The sequence below is a fragment of the Leiobunum rupestre genome, chromosome 1, assembly GCF_980474605.1.
Source record: "Leiobunum rupestre chromosome 1, qqLeiRupe1.1.hap1, whole genome shotgun sequence".
Lineage (NCBI taxonomy): Eukaryota > Metazoa > Arthropoda > Arachnida > Opiliones > Sclerosomatidae > Leiobunum > Leiobunum rupestre.
The window spans coordinates 95,302,072-95,310,219 of NC_143384.1; positions in this window are offsets into that span (position 1 = coordinate 95,302,072).

Consider the following 8,148-nt stretch of genomic DNA (forward strand, 5'->3'; position numbering starts at 1 on the left):
GCATTAATAAAATAGTGAAATAAAAAGTATCTCTTAAGCAGAGGATATATTTTATAGCCTTACATATATCAACTTTATCGGTCAGAAAATCGTTTTTAAAGATTTCACCTTCAATGGATCTGGAATTTGAATTTACCCATTTAAATCTCATAGGTAGTTTTGACTGAGCAAACCTTCTTAATGCATATCTAGTATAGTCTTGCTCAATAAAAATATCTGAACCTATAAGTTTAGTAGTAAGTTTTTTAGTAATTTCATTTTATCTTCGTAGGTGTCCGTTTTGTATATTATAGATCAGCATTTTTTCACCTAGTCGGATCCTTTTCTAAAGATTTGGGCTGGACTACTTTCAATTTCTATCTCTATTTTCGGGCAGCAAATATTCATTTTTTTTTCAGCTAGTACTCTATCTTCATTTTCGCAGTCTTTTATGACTCTAGTAATAACTATATTGTTAAATGTAGGTTGATATCTTTATAAATAAACTGAAATAACAAAAGGTCATTTACTAAAAGGACTGCTGTGCCCTAGACTTAGGGTCGTGAGCCGTGATCCTCCTGTACTACCATAAACCACGGTTAGTACTGTTAGCTGCAAAATTTTTAGGAGCGATTATGTACATACAAAGAAATTACTTTACCAGAACAGCAATTTCACTGTAAAATTTACAGTGAAACAAACGTTTCCAATATCGCTGTAAAACTAACGCTCAAACTATAGTTTTTTATTTAACGAAAAGTTAATAGGCCTTATTAAATTAAGGGTAAAACCTCATTTTGTTTTTTGACCGTTAAATTAAATGTGAAAAAACAATTATTTTCTATGCTGATGCAACACTGTATAAAAATGAAAAGCATAAAATAGACTAATTGAATCAAACTTTGCCATAACTGTTGAAAAGCTAGTATCAATTTGAAATTATTGTTTAATACATGCAGTAGCGAATTAACCAATAGGCTCATTAGGCTTAACCCTAGGGTCCGCAACTGGTTGAAAGCTAGGAGGGACTGAGACCAGAGAGTGTAAAGTTGCTTCGCTATGAGGGGCATCTCTTCCAATTCTTGTAATGTTAATATTTGTAAAAGATTTTTGATGGGCGTGCTTCGAGGGAGACAGTTCTTGTCCCCAAAACGCGCTGGCGCTGTTTCAATCGTTTCATAACCTCATTTCTATGGAAGAATCCGGAAATGTTTTTCTATCATTTTTCCGATGGTCGATTTTTTTATTAAAAATAATTTGCATAGAATATATCATAAGTGAGGACAGCAAAGTTTACTATTTTATTGCATTTTAATATGACACTCACTAATTTTAAATAAATTAAATGAATTCATGGAATACTAGAAAATAACCAAGGCCCTTTTGGAACCCCTTAAACATTTAAAAATATAACGACAGTTTACGCTTATGTATGGATGAGGGTTAAATTATTTAAAAAACGGTTTTCCTAGAAATTCAGTTTGTATTCAGTGTTGGATTTTCATCTGTTTTCTTTAAAATATTTTCTGAGACTTCATGTATTCATGGTCGATATCTGGCTTTTTCAATCCGTTCTTGAAACCAAACTCAATAAAGAAACCTGTCATGGTTTAAAATGTAGTTACGCATAATGAATCGTATGGAGCGGCAAACCACTTTGGTCAATACGTCGTGTTTGAAATATTTCTAAGCGGCCTCTAACAATTGTCACATATCACAGTAATTAAAAACTGGTGTCAAAGACTTCATTGCTCTGCTTTGCAAATTTCAAGAATGCTTCTGTTGGTAAAATAAGGTTACCAAAAGCGTAGTTTTCTCTGTTTTATTAGCATTGTAATAACTGAGGATGTAGGTATTATCAATCATTCGATTTTCAATTCATTCAAAACATCGGTAGATTATATACCCTGAAAATTTTGTAACTTAAAACCGTTTGCTTTAGAAGGTTTACTTTTTCAATTGCTTTACATATTTCCAAGTCTTCTTCGGCGCAATGTCCTAGGCCTTGCAGAACTTCATGACTTCCCAAATTGAATAAACCTTCATCTGGTCCGGGAGCTGGGATTTTAAAGGAATAAATATAAAGGATGAACTCATCTAAAGTGTCAATGAAATTTGAATCTCGTGGCTTTAAAAGGTGGTTAACTGAATCAGCACTATCTGCAACTCGGAATTTTTGAGGATTCAAATGGTCTGTATTCCCTCCTTTTTTACGGATAAAACGATAATAACTGTCAACAAAATCTTGGCTTATTCTCAAAATTAATAAATGCGTAAATCAAAATTGTATTTCCGGTCTTTCCACAAAAAAAGTCGGTGATTGAATGGAAAGTTTCCACCCTTCGATACAAGGCAATTTTTTTATATCTGAAGTTTAGGGGTTTCCATGTGTTAAATAATTGCAATTTCTCAATCAGCATTTGCTTACGGATAGAAATAATGACTCTTTTGCATAGCGTAGCATAGTTAAGAGTCGTACCATTGAGACAATTAAAAAGATCATTCATGTGTAGTAGTATCTCCGCAGTGTTAGTACTACGTATGGTAACATTCCCTAACCGCAGAGAAAATGCTGCTTGCAAAAAATTGCCAACGTTTTTGCTGAATTATTGCGCTGCCAAAGTAACTTTCATGTTGGAAAATAATGGTAAATCGATATGTTTAAATATAATTAACGTTTATTGTGATTCTAGCCTTACGCTAATTATTAATAGAAAAATAACAAAGACATGAATTCTTGCTTAAGTATGAGATACTAACGCAATAATTCGTATCTTCGTTATTTTTCTATTAAAGAATTATGGTTTCATTTCAATTTATGCGCACTTCTATTCTTAAATAAAAAAATCTCGAAGTATTTCCAGGAAAGCACTGTGCTCTCCACCATAAACAGATATATATTTTTAAATATTTTGGACAATTTTCAACAGATGGCGAGGATCAAAGAAAAAATGAATTTTCTCTCTTCTCAGTTTTTTTTATATAAATTTTTATTGCCAGTTCCTTGGTCGAAAATCATAACCTTGATAATGAGCGTATGGGTCGCTTCCATTTCAACTTCAAACCATTAACCATGAAAAAAAGGGCTTGATTTTGGTATTATTTTGCTCTTCCAAATGGCCTATATTCTACATTGTCCTCTATAATGTCCCTTAAATGATCATATGAATTATTCTCTATCAAACTCATATCACCAAATGAAATAAATTGAACCTACACATTTTTTCTGGGTTTGAAATTTTTTTAGGGCTGGCAGGGTTTTGTAGTCGAACCCAGGGGCAATTTCCATGCGAGCAAACAATTTTCAAACGTTCGTTTTGGCGATGGACACAAAACTGCTAACCACATTCTGTAGACATGAGAAGAATTTCTTAGTCTATTCTTTGTTTTTATGTTCATAAAACATTTGTCAGTTAAATTTGAAACACACAGCGTGTAGATTTTCTGTCGATTTATTTATTTGTTTGCCACTTTTTACCACAAAATGAAACAAATATTCTTCAGTAAGAATATTAATAAATAATTTCTATATAAAAACGCTTATTTACTGGTCTTGTTTTTGGAAATTTGAAAAAAAAGGGACGAGAGTTTCTGGTTTTCGCTGAACAAAATAGCCCTCGCATATTTAAAACTTCAATTAACTTGTCAAAATATTGATAGAAAAAAGCATTTAATTTTTTCGTCGGCAAAAATGCGTAAATATCAATTAAATAGGCCATTTAAGTTTTGCGCCTTTTAAACGCGAGCGAGAAGTCTGGTAGTGCTGGTGGCGCTCTCTTGCGCCAAAAATAATATTGCGGGTTTTTTCGAAAGAAACGCCACTCATGTTGATTTTTTTCCGTTTCCTCTAACTAATTTGATATTTTAATATATCTTGCTACTTTTTCCCTAGAAAATTTTATCTTAACCTTATGTCGTATTGGGGGAAATATATTGTTAAAAACTAATTTTGAGGTGAATATTTCTATAATTTTGTATTAAGTAGATGTTCACGATGAAATTGACCTTTCTCTTGCTCCACATTCAATACATTTGTCCGGTGACTTTTAAACTACAGCTGTACAATCAATTCAGCCATTTTTTGGTGATTCTTACAAATGGCCTCGGTATTAGAAAAATATTTTCGGTAGAATAAAATTATTTATGCACAGCTACAAAATATTTTGAAGGGATTCACATGAAAGTCTTCCAATTAACGATTAGCACTATTACAATTTGGCATGGTTGATAATGGAAGAACTAAAAATTTTAAATCTAACGTACAGTTTTAAATAAGACTGAATTCCCTTTTATGATATACCCTGTTATAATTTTACCTGATTTAATGTGTTGTATTTTCGCGAAAATATTAAATTTCACTGCAAAATATGGAAACTGATTTACCACGTATCAGATGATTGCAGTAGAGGTGGCAATATGTGGGGTGGCGGAGTGGTTAGCACTTTCGCCTCGCAGCAAGAGGAGCCGGGTTCGATACCAACTTGTGGCACTGGGTGAACACTCGGAATAACTCCTTCTGCGTTGAGTTTGCAAATTCTCTCCCCACTGGTTTGAGGGATTTTCCCTCGAGATCTTCGGTTTCCCTTTCCATAAAACTTGTTAAGGTTAACGGTAATAGTTAGTGTAGGGAGCTGTTGGCTCGCGTGGCTTGCAGGGCTTGCCACCACCCTCCTACGCATTGTAACCCGGCCACCTGAAATAAAGGCTTTAAAAGTCGCTCGATGACTTAGGCCTAAGGTGGTGCCTTGGGTATTAGCCTAGCTGATTATTATTATACAGGTTGTTTGCAATTGATCTTAAAAAGCGTTTTTCGCAAAATCTATGTATTGTAGAAGTCAGGGGTATTCAATGACTAGTAATCGTTTTAAGTTTTTATGTTTGAATAAAAACCGCCTATTTATCACTGAAATATGAGTACATTAAAATACAAATGTGTTGTTAGAGGCAAAAGCTTTTTATTACATTTATTCAAATAGAAAATGGTCAAAAATGTTTCGATGTTTTAATTAACCTATTGGAATTTCCAAAAACAAATCTTTAAATGGTCTTTAATTAAAAAACCGTCCGCTGCGATACCCAACTGGACACCGTAAAAATAGATTTCGAAAAGAGATTCGGATCATTTCTGGAGTGACAAGACGACATACTTCTTTAATTTTTTGCTTAACTCGATCTTGAACGGTGACCACAGGTCTTTTACGAAGCCCTACAAGAGAAAATTCCGAAATAATAAGTCCGAGGATCTTGGAGACCAATGAACGGGCCCATTCGTTCCCATCCATCGATTTGTGAGTTCGCTTTTGGGGAACTCCAGGGTGGGTGCGTTCAGCTTGGCAAATTTTTTAAAGGTGAAATATAATTTGGCGAATAAGGTATTTTCGTTTGTCTAAGTTGTCGAATTATTGTTTTTGATTAATGATTTCTTTGATTTTAAAATCTTTTTTATTTTAAAATAAATTCCAATATCCGTCCAACCAACAACTTCCATTTCCATGTCTAAATTTTTAAGGCCGTTGCTATTTGCCACCGAAAGTCGGGGGTAAATAGTCTCGATCGCGCCGCCACGACTATTTGCCACCGAAAGTCGGGGGTAGAATTGAAAATGAAATTATTGCATCGAAGAAATTCTAATTTAGCGTTTCTCTATTGATTAAAAACAAATGCGCCACCCAGGTTTCGAACCCAGGCCTTTCAGCTTGGCAGTCGAGCGCTCTACCACAGAACCACCGATAGCTGCTTAGGCTCACTGAAATTAAGACACTCATCTAAAGCATAATAGGTAATAAATTCTTTTTTATGAATGAATTTATGAAGGCCTAATCTGTTTTTTTACGAATGAAATTTTAAAGGTTAAATCTTGTTTTAGCGCAGTCAGACGAGATAAGAGGGTTAAAGGGTAGACCCTGTGGGTGGTCCACTTTGTTAGTTTTTTGTTATTTATTTACGGGTATTATTAACGACCTATATATAGTTGTGTTAATTCAAAGAAGATAATTTAACGTTTATTGCTTTAAGAGCTGGCGGTTAGTCAAGTTGCTCTCTGTGCTTTGTTGATGGTAAGGTTTTTGCTTCTTGTAAATATATTTGGTGTGGATATTTGGATATCTACGATTTCTAACGCAGTCAATGATTTCTTGGGTGTGCGAGTCATTATATGATATTGGAAATTGGACGGCATTGGTCTTTTTCATGCGGTTTGTGTCACAACGTCAACTGGAAGTCTACGAGTGTTGAAATAAAATGAGCGTTAAAGATGCGGCAAGTATTTCGTAAGCGAGAAAAATACAATTACCATCTGTAGATATTTCTTTCATTAAAATTTGCTTATCAACTGATGAAAATGTACTGTAAAAAGGGTTAAATTCAATTGTGCATTGTTTTAGTAAGTCTAACTCGCTGTTGTAACTACTTAATTTATAATATTCTGAATAAATTAAACTCGATTGTTTCGTCTCAATTATTTAAAACTAAAATTAGAATTTTATACCGGGCAGGGTTTGAACCGAGAATACGTTTTTCGTAAATAACTCTGAATTGCGGAGATATCTTTGGGGGTCGTGTCGAGAAATTAATACCACTAGGGACCATTCTTCCGAGGAGAAGTATATTTTGGCTTGCCAACTTGTTATTAATTTCAGTTTATTATATATATATGTATGTTTTTTTTTAATTTCTGGCTACTAGTAGCGTCGGTTTGTATGGAAATTAAAGAAGGTGTCGTCTCTAAAGAAAAACATGCTTCATGCTATTTATAAATATAAACAAACAGGGACATCATTTCTATAATACGCGAGATTTTTAAATGTTTATCATTGGGCATTGTCCATTATTCAAGGGCTGTTCATATTGAGCAAAGGGTTTCAATAAATGTTTGATAAAATTATCTATATCAGCTTATTTTTTTTTTAGAAGCCCGTTATGAGCGATTGTAACGGGTGGGACAATTCAGTCCGCTCGTCCATTTGATTAATCAGGTGCGAGATATGTGTTACGGCCACGCCAACGGGGGGATACTTGAGGATATGGTTCGGACACCCGTGGCGGAAGTATGATAACCACCCGTTGGGGGATTAGTGGTCGTCCTCACACGGCCATCCACAAACTCTGCCTCCCGGACGCCTGGGATTACAGGAGTGAGCCACTACTCCTGGCCTTATTTTATTTTGAAATATATGTTTTGAAGGTGGAAATTCTCCATTTTCTTATGTCGTCAAGTTGGGGTAATCTCTAAAGATTTAGTTGTCGCTGTTGGTAGTATCTGTTATCCTTAAGAAAGGGTTTGATCGAAATCTGGCCAATTGATCATCAAAAATTAACCGATCAAATCTTGATTAAAATTCGATGAACTTTGGTTAATATTATAAATTTTCATCACGGTTTGGTCCGTCGATTTAAAAAAAAAACACATTTTGTGTACGACTATTTATCTATAATGTAGGGCTTGTTCATATGTATTACTTTAATCAATTATCAATTTATTAACATTATTCATTTAAGCTTATTCAAGTGTATCTTGAACTATCAGATTTGGGTGCTTAACTCGGTGGGCAATTAGGGATCGTCTATAAAGATTTCTTACTTTGTACTTGTATTCGAAACATTATATTTCCGAGCTTAAGTAAGCGTTTATTTGGCTTTGTTCGGATTGCGGTCTTTTTTCACGATACACAGGGGTTATCTATACAAACCGAAAAGGTAAAATTTACCTATTATGTTGGTCATTTTAGGTAAACTTTTCATCATGGCTTCGTCAGTCGATTAAAAATAAAACAAAACTTTTTGCGTACGGGTATTTATCTAGAAATGTAGGGGTTGTTCATATATATCGAAATGTTACTATATAAATATATATTTCAAATAATTTTCAATTAATAAACGTTATTCATTTTAGCTTACTTAAGTTTTTGTTAATTAAATGATCAATTAGGGGTCGTCTATAAAGATTTCTTACTTTGTATTTGTATTACCTTTCAAATGTTATATTTCCGAGCTTACGTAAGCATTTATTTGGTTTAGTTCCCATTGTCGTTTTATTTAACGATACATACACTGGTCATGCATACAAACAGAAAAGGATAATGTACTTATTTTAATATTATTTTCTTTTACGGTTTGCCTGTTGGCAAAAGTGGGCCAAATCTAACTTCGCTTCCTTCTCTTGGTTTTATA